Here is a 15,647-nt window from a genome sequence, read left to right as displayed (position 1 = left end):
CTAAGGATGTAGAACAACTGGAACTCTCTTGGGTTGTTTGTGGGACTGCAAAATAAATGTTATCATCCCCCTTGGGGAAATCTTAGTAAAGAAAGTCATGGGATTTTTGTAAGCATAAGTTTAAGATGAATTTTTATCTTTTTTTTATTTTGACTATTTTTTATCATTGTGGTTTTCCTATAAAGGAAGAATGAGGTATACCCTAAGAGTACTTTTCCACAAGTGTTTTACTTTGTAACATGTAAGTCACTAGGAGGAGTTCAATCTTATAGTTAACCTCTGGAAACTTTTTCATAAAATTTTAAGATGAGTTGTTCTATCAAATACTTAAAGCTTAGGAGACTCGTCTCCACCTTGCTGATATACAGCTTATTGGGCATCATTCTCAACCAAGATTATTCTCCATGGTGCTTCTATTGAGGCAGGTGACTTCTCTCCTTGCATATCTCTGGAAGTTTCTAGAGAGATCTTCAACTAACTGCAGCATTCTCCTGTTGCTTTGCCATACATTTTTGCAATTTAAGATCTGCATGGGTCTTGAGCTTAAGAAATAGGATAGGCTTCTGATGTTGGGTTGACCAGAAGTATTCTTTTTCTTCTTTTTGACTTTATGTCCTCAAACCCCTATATACTTCTGGAATTAATTGATGCCAATCTTTAGCCAATCAAACAAGTTTCCCCCCCTGTTTCTGTTACTATTGTCTCCATTTCTATTGCTTTGTCTCAGGTTTAGTCTATTATTATAAGTTGGATGGGCAAGGACTTTTAAATCTTTAAGATTTAGTTTGTCATTTATAATCACCCCCTTTTTTCTTGCATGCACTTTCAAAATTATGTGTTTAATTATTTCATATTTTCTGTTTATTTCAACAGTCATATATTTCTTTTCATTTTCAATTTATATTCTATTGAGAAAAATATCAGTCAGAGGTCAGTTGGGAAAACCAGAACCGATATCAAGTATCCAAATCAAGAGACTGTATTATGAAGATTTTACAAAGAGGGTGGAAGAGCAGTAAGGCAAATAGGGAACAATGAGGCAGTTCAGAGATTAGCAGCGTCTGAAAGCCACTAAACTTTCTTGAGCTGAGACAACAAAGGAATGAAAAGTGTTATTAGAGTCTTAGTGGAATCTAGGGTCACCAAGGTACAAATCCAAAAGAGAGTTAGAGAAGAAATATTCTGCATCCGTCTCTTTTTTTGCCTTCCATATTCTTGTTAGTATCTACCGTCATCAGAACCCATGAGAAGCCACTGGGAAGGGGAATCTGGGAAATGTAAATCACAGGGAGTCAGCCACCTCCAGTGGAGAAGAAAATGAGAGGGAGGAACAGGGAGGAGTCTCACATTTGACAGGCAGATGATTCTGTTGGTTGTTGGCAGAGTTGGTGTGCTTTTTATTCTGGAGCAGTTTTGTGTGATTACGGACATGAGCAAGTCTAAAGTTTATACAGAGAGTATGTTCTGAACATAGGAGGCAGCAGTGAAATGGAACTGTAGGCACTTGTAGCAATTAGAAATACTTTTATTTTCTGGAAAAAAAACTGTTATGAATCAATATATAAAAGAAAAGGTTAGTCACATGTTAGAGTTATTCCCACCCTGTGATAAACTTTGTAAATATGGGTCATAGGAAAATTGGGAAATACTCAAGGTTAATTCAGGTACCTGAGCTATATTTTATTACTGAAATGTGATGGACTTTTAGAGAAATCATCCACCTAGTTAGGATATGTGTGTGTAAATAGAGAATGTACTATCAAGAAAGCATTATCTACATGACATCCAGAAAAAAAGAATTATAAGATTAGGTCTTTTGGACTTTCACCACTGCCCAGAGAACAGGGCATGATGTTCAATATTCAACATTCAAAATTTGTCAATCAATCTCATGTGTTTAGTTATCATGAGACAGTCCTCCTGACTTTGGTCAATCCTAGATGGGATGAGCAGAACCAAAAACATCTTTAAAATGCATTTGATACACTATAAAAAGCAGATTTGGTATCTTTTTCTGTTGCTTATCAGTTGGCAATCTGAGTACAATTTCTTGATCTGACTGAAGTTGGCATCTACATTTGCAAATGAAAAGAATAATTTATTCCTTGTAAGGATATTTTGAACTACCTATGCACTAGGCTACTGTCAGTTCATGCTGTTGCTTCTTTGTCTTGACTTTAATGGGGGTGAATGTTTAGGATTATTATAGTTTTTAGCCATAATAATGAAAATACTCTTGCCGGTTCATTGATGCGTATATTCTGCCTTCATATAGCTTCATATATGCTTCTACTCTTATACTTCCCTTACTTCATTGAAACTGTGGAAGACATTGACCATTGTCAATGGTTGCATAGAATTCGACTTCCTTCTGCTTGAGAACTACATCCATATAGAGGGAACCAGTGCCTAATGTCCCACAGGAGTTGAAAACGCCAGATGTTTGCTTACCCAGGCTCCCTTACAGATGATGTGCAAACACATAATGTAGGTCCCACCAATTAGTTGTACCAACCCAGTAGTTACAGGGACCATAGGAACTCTCCCAGCATTGCTGTTAGAAAGCATCTGAAGCTCCTGGGGTCACAATGGCAGAAGAGAGCTGGCAGCGGGGCAGTGGCAGTGTACCATTCAAGTGAGTTAAAGAGGGTGAGGAGCAGTGTTTTTTGCTTGGAGATATTGGCACTGGTGTCCCCATCATACTGGTTCTCCTATGTGATTTGGGGCATTACTCCTTTTTATATGGCCCTGACATCATTATCTAGCAATTCCTGGAGCAACCCTTTCCTAGTTTTAAGAAAATACTATGCATGAAAAAGTTACAGTTGGTTTCAGTTACTTGCAGCTAAGAGCCCTGGCTGATAGAAAATAATGTGTTTATGTTTTGGTTCCCCACTTCATTGATTTCCTAAGTGTACAATCTTATTCATCTCAGTATACTTAGTGCTAAGCAATATCTGAAGTTGGACTGAACCAAGCTTCACTTTTTCCTTTCCCTTGCTCACCAAGTAACCTTCTAGTATAATTGAACTTTTCTTACAAATTTGCTTCTAGAGGGAGCGATATATTGAGCCACTGACAAAACTGCTCACACTCATGCTTTTCTCTGTGAAGAATTCAGGGACATTCAGGTCAGAATCTGATGACTGCGCTTGGCATGAATCAATTTACTGAAGCCTATTATTTAGAGTAGCAACGATAAAAATCATATTTCTGGGGCTGCAAAACTGAGGTCTGCCTTAACCTATGGAACTACTTACTTTGCAAGGTATTGCTGAAGTGGCCAGCCAACCTATTTTCATAAAATTTCCAAATTAGGAAATCTCTAACTTGAGCGATACCATCTGTATCTGCTACATTTCTCATTATTTTCACCCATTTTCCCACAAATATTTTCCTTTTCACTTTTACCACTCTTTGGCAGAAACAAAGCTGGATGGTTGGAAAGATAAAGCCGTATTTATTTTTCAATTGCATAACAAAACGCTATGCTTTTGCAAACACTTGAACTGGCCCATTGCTTTGATTATAGTTGCAGTTGGCTGCCAGCAGAATTTTAAAGAGAGGTGCAAGAAATAGGAAAGCAGTTATGGACCCTACTCCAGAGTGCTGCATGAAAAGTAATAATGACTTTGCGTGCAAATCTGCATAGGAGAGTTCACAGAGGAAAGAGATTAGATTATTTGGAATACAGCTTGAGATTGAAACTGATTTAAAAATTCTGAATGAGACTTGAGACTTATGTTTAGAACCACTCATCAAAGAGTTTTATATGTTTATTGGATGGTATATAGATTTTTAGATCACCAAAGTCTATTTATTCATGTTTGAACTCATTTTCTATGAACAGATACTCACTTATATGGAAAGTGTTTTACAGTTTGCAATGAACTTTCATATACTTTGGCTCAAGTGAGCTTCACAACAACCCTGAATAATAAGTAAGTTTTAGAGAAGGCTGTACCAGGAGCTGAAATTTTATAAATTTTCTCTGTCTCCCTCTATTCTCATAGAGACCCAATAATTCACATGGGAGTCACTATAACATTCAATCACAGTTTTATATTTTTCTCTATCCATTTGAAAATATTCCTAAGGTTTCTGAGAAGAAATTGATTTTTTTGGTTGTATGCACATCTGGTATAACATGTTCAGGATAAACCACTCCATTTTGAAGGAAGATTTTAATCATTTTTCAATTCCACTGAAATGTGCAATTACCCTTAAGTTAGAATCATGAGATACAACTTCTGTTAGTTTCTATTCAGAGCTATGTTTTCAATGCGTTCCAGGGCAGATAGCAACTATCATGAGCTTTTAAAAATAGCCAGTATGTTGGGCTGTTCTTAAACCACAAGGAAAACTCTCCATGAGTTTACTTCAGAATGGAAGATTTCTCTATTTCACTGGCAGATGAGAGCATGAGAAAGTAGTAAATTGCTGAGCAATAATTAAGTAAGCTGGTAGAACATGTGACTAAATGTCTTAAATTCAACAGGTGCAGTTGCATAATTAAAAGATCTGAACTTGATTTACAAAATCTGGATGCTTTAGTTGTAAAATTGTATAATTACCTTCTTGTAAAGATAGGAGATAATAACTAACATGTACTGAGAATCTTGAAATAAACAGTGTGACAGGAGCTTTATACTTTTATTGAAATTAGAGATGACTCTAACAACCATAGTAAATATAAGACATGAGGAGACAGAAATGTTTAGCTCACATCAGAAAATGGCCATATCATAAAAAAGAGCCAGTAGAAGAAGGCAATGGCAACCCACTCTAGTGTTCTTGCCTGAAGAATCCCAGGCACAGGGGAGCCTGGTGGGCTGCCGTCTTTGGGGTAGCACAGATTTGGACACGACTGAAGCGACTTAGCAGCAGTATTGATATTTAAGATGATATTTTGTAGAATGGTGTTTCTGGCCAGGGAAGACCTAGGTCAGTTTCCTAATTGAATGAAAGCAAATAATCGTGATATTTATATCATCACCTATATAACATAGCCGACTAAGACTGTATGACAAGGAACTAATAAACAGAAGCCTAGAAATTAGTCTCTCCTTTTATGATCTTGGGGGGAAAAATGTGGTTTCTGTTTTGGCCTGTGTTTGCCTGATGAAGCAAGAATATTTTCCCTAAAAGAGCAGTTATTTATGAAAAAAAAAAGTTAAATCACTACCAGGCATGTTAACTTAGAAAAGGAAACCAACTTAACTATTATCTGACTTTGGGAGACGCAAGGACTTGGGAATGGGAAACCAACTAACCTAATTTTAAACTAAATTTCAGTCATTGTAGCTTAAAATATCTCAAGACAAAGCTGATGAAAATGAATATAAGGCTAGTGAACATACGAAACACTCCAAAAAATTTCAGTACAGAATGAAACTCATTTGGTAGAACAAGGAAAAATTGAAGCTCTGATATTAAAATATAAAATTATTAATATTTTAAGGATAACTTAAAGATACAGACCACTTGAAGGTAATAAAAAATAAATGTAACCTTATTATGCCTGTCCCTAAGAGTGCACACATCTGTTGTATGTAAGTTATGGCCAATAGAGAAATTCAAGGATTAGATTTGTGAATAATATTCTATTCATATTTAATAGAAAAGTATAAAATCTACAAAATTAAACTCATATCTATGTTATAGATATCCAGTCAATATTAAATATTCACAGTGTGAATTACTTAGAGACATAATACTAAAATCACTGCCATCAACAATATAAATGTAAATTTAACATTCTGTTGGTCTCTCTTACATCTCTTTCTGTAGGTAAGCAGACAGAGAGGAGTTTATTTGTGTGTGTGGTTTTGACAGTAGAAGTCAAAGGATCTAGAAGGAAGGAATTCATTGACTATGGGAAAGAAAGTAGAAATGACTGTAGGTAACAAATATTGGTCTTCTGGTCTACCCCTAGGAGTTGAAGCCTAACTTAAGGGAAGAGTTGTTTCCATGAAGGTCTTCATAATATACTAGAATGAACAATAATGCCCCTATGATGCCCAAGATAAAGTTATTTCTTTAACCTTTAAGTACCTTGGTTCTTCAAGTTCTCAAAGAAACATACAACATAACAACATGACAGACTTTCTTAGGGACTCCCCAAAATTAATGGGTGAGACTTCGCATGAAGCTGAATGTTTTACATTAAAAAATGAGGAGAATAGAGGAAGAGTATGACTCCTCAGTCTCCATAAATTTGGGAAGTCTGGGGGGACAAAAATTAAATTAGAATTCTTAAGGCAAAACCCTGTCTTTCAGGATATTATTACTTACTAGAAGAAGAATATGAAAGCATGAAAATAAATTCCATCCATCTTCTAATTAACAAAATTGTTTTAGATATTTGCCATTTATCCCCACATTTGAAGGTATGTATAAGATAGTATTCTTCAGTTAAGTCGCTCAGTCACGTCCAGCTCTTTGCGACCCTATGAATCGTAGCACCCCAGACCTCCCTGTCTATCACGGATTCCCGGAGTTTACACAAACTCATGCCCATTGAGTCAGTGATGCCATCCAGCCATCTCATCCTCTGTCGTCCCCTTCTCCTCCTGCCCCCAATCCCTCCCAGCATCAGAGTCTTTTCCAATAAGTCAACTCTTCGCATGAGGTGGCCAAAGTATTGGAGTTTCAGCATCAGTCCTTCCAATGAATACCCAGGACTGATCTCCTTTAGGATGGACTGGTTGGATCTCCTTGCAGTCCAAGGGACTCTCAAGAGTCTTCTCCAACACCACAGTTCAAAAGCATCAATTCTTTGGTGCTCAGCTTTATTCACAATCCACCTCTCACATCCATACCTGAGCACAGGAAAAACCATAGCCTTGACTAGACGGACCTTGGTTGGTAAAGTAATGTCTCTGCTTTTCAATATGCTATCTAGGTTGGTCATAACTTTCCTTCCCAGGAGTAAGCGTCTTTTAATTTCATGGCTGCAGTCACCATCTGCAGTGATTTTGGAGCCCAGAAAAATAAAGTCTGCCACTGTTTCCACTGTTTCCCCATCTATTTCCCATGAAGTGATGGGACTGGATGCCATGATCTTCGTTTTCTGAATGTTGAGCTTTAAGCCAACTTTTTCACTCTCCACTTTCACTTTCCTCAAGAGGCTTTTTAGTTCCTCTTCACTTTCTGCCATAAGGGTGGTGTCATCTGCATATCTGAGGTTATTGTTATTTCTCCTGGCAGTCTTGATTCCAGCTTGTGCTTCTTCCAGCCCAGTGTTTCTCATGATGTACTCTGCATAGAAGTTAAATAAGAAGGTAACAATATACAGCCTTGACATACTCCTTTTCCTATTTGGAACCAGTCTGTTGTTCCACGTCCAGTTCTAACTGCTGCTTCCTGACCTGCATATAGGTTTCTCAAGAGGCAGGTCAGGTGGTCTGGTATTCCCATCTCTTGAAGAATTTTCCACAGTTTATTGTGATCCACATAGTCAAAGGCTTTGGCATAATCAATAAAGCAGAAATAGATGTTTTTCTGGAACTCTCTTGCTTTTTCGATGATCCAGCAGATTTGGCAATTTGATCTCTGGTTCCTCTGCCTTTTCTAAAACCAGCTTGAAAGGAGATAAATATGAAATCCAGCTTTGGGTCCCCCATAAGAGGTGCTTTGCGAAGGCATGTGGTTTTCCTCAAGAGTTTTGAAAGTATTCTTTTGAGATGAAGCTGCTTCACACATGGGAAAATCTTTGTGTACTGTGAATAAGGATGGATATTTATTCATTTAAAATTGTTGACTCTCCCAAGAAATAATGAGAACAAAAAGAATGAAAATGAAAACCTTTAAATTTCTTACATGCCAGAAGTTTCCAAATATGAGTGTGTCAGCATCTTCTGGAGAGCTTTCAAAAGTGCATATCCACAGTTTTGCATCATCAGCGAATCAAATCATGAGGTCAAGTGAGGCTTAAGTTTTTTTTATAAAAATTTACCAAGTTGATTTTGGTGTTTTTCCAGGTTTGACAAGCACTGGAATATAGCATAGACAATACAGGGGAAATCAGGGAAGGAAAAATCAGTAGAAGTTGGAACCATCAGATAACTCTTCTTTGAAGAACAGAAACTTGAACATGGTATACCAGAAAGTGAGATTTCAACCAGGAATGAAATCCTAAACTTGTATCGGAAAAAGTGTGTGTTAGGTTAGTACTAGCAGTTATAACAGATAAACTCCCAAGTTACAGTAGCTTAAAGCAGGAGAAGTATATGTTTCCTTCAAGTAATAATTCATTGAAGGTGTTACTGGTTGGCTTCCAGGTCCTCATGTGGTAGTTCATAGCGTTCCAAGGCCAATCTTATTATAATCATAATTCCATTATCCCTTAGGACCTCATCATCTTTTGTAAGCAGCCAGTGAATGGACAGTCCACCTCATTCTTAAATCCTCTGACCTGGAAAAGATCCATATTACTTCTGCACATGTTTCATTGCTGAGAAATAGTGATACAACCACCTCCAGATGCAAGAGGAGGGAGAGGTTACAAATTATAGTTCCTCTCTGGGCAATTGGATCTCAGTACCATATTCAGTTCGGTTCAGTCACTCAGTCGTGTCCAAGTCTTTGCGACCCCATGGACTGCAGCATGCCAGGTTTCCCTGTCCATCACCAACTTCCAGAGCTTACTCAAAACTCATGGCCATCAAGTTGGTGATGCCATCCAACCAGCTCATCTTCTGTCATCCCCTTCTTCTCCTGCCTTCAATCTTTCCCAGCATCAGGGTCTTTTCCAATGAGTCAGTTCTTCGCATCAGGTGGCCCAAGTGTTGGAGCTTCAGCATCAGTCAGTCCAATAAATATTCAGGACTGATTTCCTTTAGGATCGACTGGTTTGATCTCTTGGCAATACCATATTAGCACAGCATAAATGTGTATGGACACTGAACTACTGTAATGTGCATGCTGCGTGCTCAGTTGTGTTCAGCTCTTTCCAACCTCATGGACTGTAGCCCACCAGACTCCTCTGTCTGGAATTTTCCAGGAAAGAATACTGCAGTGGGTTGCCATTTCCTTCATCAGGGGATCTTCTCAACCCGGGGGCTGAACCTGAGTCTGCATTGTAGGCAGATTCTTTAACTCTGAACCACCTGGGAAGCCCATAAAGTGGGCTGCTGCTGCTGCTAAGTCGCTCCAGTCGTGTCCGACTCTGTGCGACCCCATAGACGGCAGCCCACCAGGCTCCCCCGCCCCTGGGATTCTCCAGGCAAGAACACTGGAGTGGGTTGCCATTTCCTTCTCCAGTGCATGAACATGAAAAGTGAAAGTGAAGTCACTCAGTCGTGTCTGACTCTTAGCGACCCCATGGACTGCAGCCCACCAGGCTCCTCCGTCCATGGGATTTTCCAGACAAGAGTACTGGAGTGGATTGCCATTGCCTTCTCCAATAAAGTGGGCAGCAAATCCTAAATAAAAGTAAATTCTCTTAGAGTTATCTGCTTCAGATATGAACATTTTTTTGCATGTGCATTTCATAGTTTTGTGCTGATGTGTATTTCTGTATGTTCACATCTTTTCCTTTTCTACTTATTTTCCTTAGGCTCCTGAACTGGAATTGATAACGGTGATGTAAACATTCCTTGACTTCATCAGACCCGTGTTCTGAATCTGAGTGTGAGAAAATGACTCCTGTAAGTAATTAACCAAGAGGCATATTGCCATCTTGGGTCACTTCATCTCCACAGGAGGGACCAAGCAGCTAAAGTAAAAGAGGGTGCTGCCTGGGCACAATTTGATCTTTTTTTATTATTATTGTTTTTCCATTATAAATAGAAAGAGACAATAGAACCGGAAGGAATTCAGCTAAGGAAACATTCTGTGTTTATATGACCCACTTTTCATGAGAATGGAGTAACATTCATGAGAAGGCCAAATGTGGGTCTTTCCAAAAGGCAAGATGTAAGAAAAACAGTCTTTAAACGTAGAGTGCCAAGGAAAAGAGGAGAATAAAGCTAGAAGTTCAAGCTCCCTGAATATTTAAATTTTGTGAGATAAGTAGGTGTGTGAAGAAGCTAAAAGTAATTTTATTTCTTTTGTTACATATTTGATTTGTGTTAAGAACAAATGGTACTCTCCCATAATGAAAGCAGTTCTGACATTTTGGTGTGTTTCATTGTTGGGCTATGCACAGAGTGTTCCTATGTCTTTGTTAATGTATTTTGAATAAAGATGGGTTTTATATTCATTCTGACCTTGTGATACTACCTTGAGCTCCACAGTACTATATAAAAAGATAAAAGAATTTTACAGTGATCAGTTTTGGCTATTAATGAAAATATTGCTTATTGCCAAAAGGAAATACATTTTGCAGTATTCTAAATTGAGTGACAGTTTAGCCTGTTAAAAATATTTTTATAGGGGCAATGTGGCCTCAAGAAAAAAATCTGTTATCTTGTGGTTCCCATGGATATGGGCATATTATTTATGATCTGAAAATGTTTGGGGAAAATAAAATTAGTGACATTTGTCAATATTAATCTAATTCTCTCTTGAGTACACTAAAAGGGACACAAATATGTGATTTTTTAAAAAGAGTACTTTAAAAAATAGCTTATATTTGGCTTTGGAATATATTTTTTGCTTCCAAGAATACTTCCTGTACTGTGCATGATTTTTTTCAGGATTGAATTAAAATAACAGTTAAGTCTTTTTCAATTCATAGTGTAACAATCTAACAGCTTCACATAAAACCTCCAGAATGTGGCCAAGAAATTTTTAAGGCCTATGAGTGGCCAATATTGATGTCATAAAGTCCATACACACAATTTAGATAGTTCCTTATCTGAGATCATCACAGACCATCAACCATGGTTTATTTAAGTCTAATTCATCAATGCTCGCTGTAACTTCTGTGGGGGTAGAGGAAGTTGATTAGACAAAGCAAAGAGACTTCCAAAAATTTTTTAGAAACACAGGAACATTCTGACCCTAGAAAGTTCAATCTTCATTTATTTAACAAATATTCATTAACTAGGACTACTGTAAGCATGGATTTAGAGCAGGGAACTAGAAAGGCCTGGTGCCTGCCTTTGTTGAACTTCATTCAAATGGGGAAGATAAACAATAAATAAGTAAACAAATAAGCATATAAATCCCATGGTAATAAGTGCTGCAGAAAAGAAATCAGGGAAAAGAGCTAGACAGTTATTGTGCTTAATCACTCAGTTGTGTCCGACTCTTTGTGACCCTTTGGACTGTAGCCTGCCAGGCTCCTCGGTCCGTGGAACTTTTTTAGGCAAGAATTCTGGAGTGGGTTGCCATATCCTCCATATCCTCCTTCACATAGTCTCCTGTATCATCTGCCTTGCAGGTGGATTCTATATGCACTAAGCCATCAGGGAAGCCCCTGATAGTGGATATTATTTTATATAAAGTCATCAAGAAATGCCTTTCTCATAGGCATTCCCATGCATCCCCCAGCAGCAGCCCCAGTGACCCCAGCCCACCTGATTCCCTCTGCTGATGCCTCTTGGTTTTATTTCTGGCTTTCTTTCTAAAGCAGAATACACAAGCCTCAAGCCCTATCCCTTCCCACATTTGACATTGGTTTTAGATGTCGTGTATCACGTTTTGTTTGTTTTGTTCTGAAATTAAAATAAAGAAGATGCATTAAAAAAAGGAAAAAAGAAGGGTATCAGAAATGCCCTTCCCATGACCAATAGGACTCATGGGTTACCAAGTCTACCCTAGTGGTATCCCAGTACTGAGATATTATGACCCTTGCCATGACTGAAACAAGTAGAGGTGAGGAGCAGTTACAAGATGTAACATGGTAGTTATTCTCAGATAAGACCAGATAGTTATGCCCAGCTGTTGTTATTGTTTAGTTGTTAAGTCATGTCTGACTCTTTCACAACCGTATGGATTATAGCCTATAGGCTCCTCTGTCCATGGGATTTCCCAGGCAAGAATACTGGAGTGGGTTGCTATGCCCTTCTCCAGGGGATATTTCTGACCCAGGGATCAAACCCACATCTCCTATACTGCAGCCAAATTCTTTATCACTGGGAAGTCCAGTTATGTCCAGAACCAGACGGAACAGTGAGAAGGAACCGTAATAAAGAACCAAGAGAGATTGTGGTGAGCTAGGGGCATGGCATATGTAATGCTCCCCAAAGAGAATATTACCTTTGCATGTGTGTAAATGGTTTTTTCAAAAAGGGATGCTGCCTCTGTCTTAGAAGTTGTTGGAATTAGGACAATGTACAACGCCCCCACCCCCCCAAAAAAATTCCTGTATCCAACTATTATTCCTAGAGACCTTGAGTCATCAAGAAAAGATTAAATCAACTTGAGTATGTACTGTTTGAAAAGGTGGGGAATCTTATTTTACTAATAGTTCACCCTCTGTAGAATACTCAGTTTCCTGAGAAATCGCAGTTCCCTGGGTGTTCTGATAGCTGTGATTATACAGCTATTTGTATTCCCTGAATATAAGTGTGATCAGAGTGGGAGGAGAGAGAAGTCTGTTGAAATTAAGTGGGAATTTTTTTTTTATTATTGTTTAATTGAAGACCATACTTTAATCTCTGTAGTTTTTACCTAATGTCCTTTTCTTTGTCCCAGGATACTATCCAGAATACTACATCATATTTTGTCTATCATGTGTTCTTAGACTCCCGTTGGCTATAACAGTTACTCAGACTTTGTTTTTGATGACTTTGACAGACGTACTGCTCAAGTATTTTGTAGGACATCCTTTTAGGAGTTATGGGATTTGGGGTGAAAAACCAGAAAGGTCAAGTGCCATTCTCATTAGATCATATCAATGGTCCATATTAAAAACCTGACTTATCACCATTGATGTTAATCTTGATTACTTGGCTGAGATATTACTTGCTTGATTTCTCCATTTAAAGGTATTCTTTCCCCTCCTTTCCATATTTTACTCTTTGGAAAAAAGTCACTATGTGCAGCCCCTACACAAGAAGTGACAACTCATATTCTACCTTCTTAGAAGTGGAATATCTACATAAATTATTCTGGATTATTCTATAAGGGATATTTGTCTATTCACCTTCTTATTCAGTGATTTACTCATATCATTATAGACTCATAATTATTTATTTTATATTTTCAGTTGTATTCCAACATCATTTCATTTATCTCGTTGCTCAAATTTTGCCAGCTTGGGGAATTCTTTTGACTTTACTCCAAAGTCCCTTTGACATGGCAATATCAATCAAAAAACAATTTTTTTGGAGTACTTCTTTAGTTTCTGGTAGTATAAATACTGCAGGCTTATCTTGAATGTTTCCTGTGTCAGTCCTATAGGCAGTTATTGTTCCAATGATGCCTGGTTCCTCTTATTTGAATAAAAAACCAAGATTTGACCCATAGGTGTTCTCCTTGCTGTTGAGGTATTCTCAGTTCAAAGTCCTCTCAGCTGACAGAGCAAAAAATATATGGGTGTATATTAACCTGTGTATAAGTTAAACATGTTTCTCACTGATGTCTCCAACTCTAATCCATTACCAGATGCATTATTCTAGCCTTCTCCCCTTGTTTATCTGTAACTTCCCACCCTAATGATGAAAAACCTGGACTCCCTCAGTCTGTCATCCATTCACTTAAAAGTTCATTTCTAATATACATACATTAGTGTTTTCAGAATTTTTAACCTGTATTCAATTGGGATGCAACTTTATCAACTAGAGTAGAGTATTTGTATACAGTTCCTTTGCTTTTAGCTTTATTCCACTCATTTCTAGCATTCCTTCTGTCCCTTTTCCCATCACCCTGTTCAGAGTCATTTCATACACTTGTGATAAAGTTAGGTTATTTTTTCACAGTTTGCATTCTGTTTTTGTATCTCCCCTGCTCCCTCCCCACTCCCTAACCTCCTAAGTTATGTTTTTGAATTGCATATGTTAAGGTTCACTCCTTGTATTGTAAAGTTTTATAGATTTTGACCAATGGATATAGTTTCATACAGAATGGTTTTATTGCCTTAAAAAAATTCCTATATATGTTCAACTCTCTTCCTAGTCACCGAATGTCTTACAACCACTGATATCTCTACTTTTGACCTTTCTAGAATGTCATAAAGAAGTATGTGATATGTAACTCTTTTAGACTGGCTTCTTTCACTTAGCAATGTACATTTAAGACATCCATTTTTTTAAATGACTTGATAGCTTATTGCTTTGTTATCATAGAAAATGATTGCAAATGTCAGGATATACAATTTGTTTATCCATTCACCCATTCAAGGACATCTTGGTTGTTTCCAGTGTTTGGTGATTATGAATAAAGCTGCGCTAAACATTCACATGCTAATTTTTGTGTGGATATAAGTTTTCAAATCACTTGGATAAATACTGAGGATTTCCACTGCCAGATTATACAGTAAGACTATGTTCAGCTTTGCAAGAAATTGTGTCTTCCAAAGTGTCTGTACCATTGTGTATCCCCAACAACACTGAATGAGAACTCTGTTGATCTCCCTCCTCATCAGCAATTTCTTAGATTTCAGTCATTCCAGTAGGTATGTAGTGATATCTCATTGTTTACAGTAAAGCGTCTGCTTGGAATGCAGAAGACTCGGATTCGATCCCTGGGTCAGGAAGATCCCCTGGAGAAGGAAATGGCACCCCACTCCAGTACTCTTGCCTAGAGAATCCCATGGAGGGAGGAGCCTGGTAAGCTACAGTCCATGGGGTCACAATGAGTCGGACACAACTGAGTGACTTCACTTTCACTTTCTAATGCCAAGTAATATTGAGCATCTTTTCATATGCTTATTTGCATCTATGCATCTTCTTTGGTGAAATATTTGTTCAAATATTTTGCCACGTTGTTTCATCTGGGCTACGTGTTTATTTATTATTGAATTTTAAGAGTTTTATGTATTTTAGTTTTAAAAATACTTTTATATTTAAAAAGGAAGCCTGAGTCAGCAAATATTCCCATGTACTAAAAAAGTAAAATGTACTGATTAAACAAATTATTAGTTTTATGTGTTAGTGTATACAAAAGGATGATTTTTGATTCTGCTAGTTGTTCTTCCTTACTTTTTATACCTTAACTTAATAATTTGGTTAATGTCAATTGCAATCATAATAAATTTGATTTAACTCCTCCAATCTTCATTCATGTAAACTCCATGAGGCCAGATTTTGTCTCTTTTGTTCTACTGTCTTCAACCATATAGAATAATAATCACTCAATAAATATTGGTTGAATAAACAAATTAATGAACCTGAAAATGAAGTAGTAATTAATCAGTCAAGTATAGAAATAGTTTATCATATTCACTACATTTTTTCAGTCATATACAGATATTTTGACATCATATGAAAATACCATTGTGAGCAATTTATAATATAAGATTGCCTATTTCCAAGTAAAGCAAATGCTGTCCTAAAGATTTAAGGGACTATATTAATTTCAGATAGGCATGGCCCAAAGGAATCTAATTTAAACATGCAATTTAAGACTGTGGACTTTGAAATTTCCTTTTTATATCTTATGGCAAGAATACACAGAAGAACTGTACAAAAAAGATCTTCACGGCCCAGATAATCACGATGGTGTGATCACTGACCTAGAGCCAGACATCCTGGAATGTGAAATCAAGTGGGCCTTAGAAAGCATCACTACGAACAAAGCTAGTCAAGGTGATGGAA

General features: G+C 37.4%; 1 long non-coding RNA gene across 3 annotated transcripts in view; it reads left to right on the top strand.

The window, feature by feature from the left end:
• LOC123329458 overlaps positions 1–15,647 on the top strand; it is a 391,468-nt gene that overhangs the window by 92,985 nt on the left and 282,836 nt on the right. The window contains exons 3-4 of one of the 3 annotated variants that reach the window (XR_006544908.2): positions 9,560–9,650; positions 14,535–14,596. This is a non-coding gene — a long non-coding RNA (uncharacterized LOC123329458). Of the gene's footprint in view, positions 1–9,559; positions 9,651–9,792; positions 10,202–14,534; positions 14,597–15,647 lie in introns of those variants that run through there. The other 2 variants (XR_006544906.2, XR_006544907.2) reach the window with 2 other exon arrangements.

Source organism: Bubalus bubalis, chromosome 15 (genome assembly GCF_019923935.1).
Source record: "Bubalus bubalis isolate 160015118507 breed Murrah chromosome 15, NDDB_SH_1, whole genome shotgun sequence".
NCBI lineage: Eukaryota > Metazoa > Chordata > Mammalia > Artiodactyla > Bovidae > Bubalus > Bubalus bubalis.
Note: the sequence above shows the minus strand (reverse complement) of the source record. Positions and strands in the feature narration are given on the sequence as shown.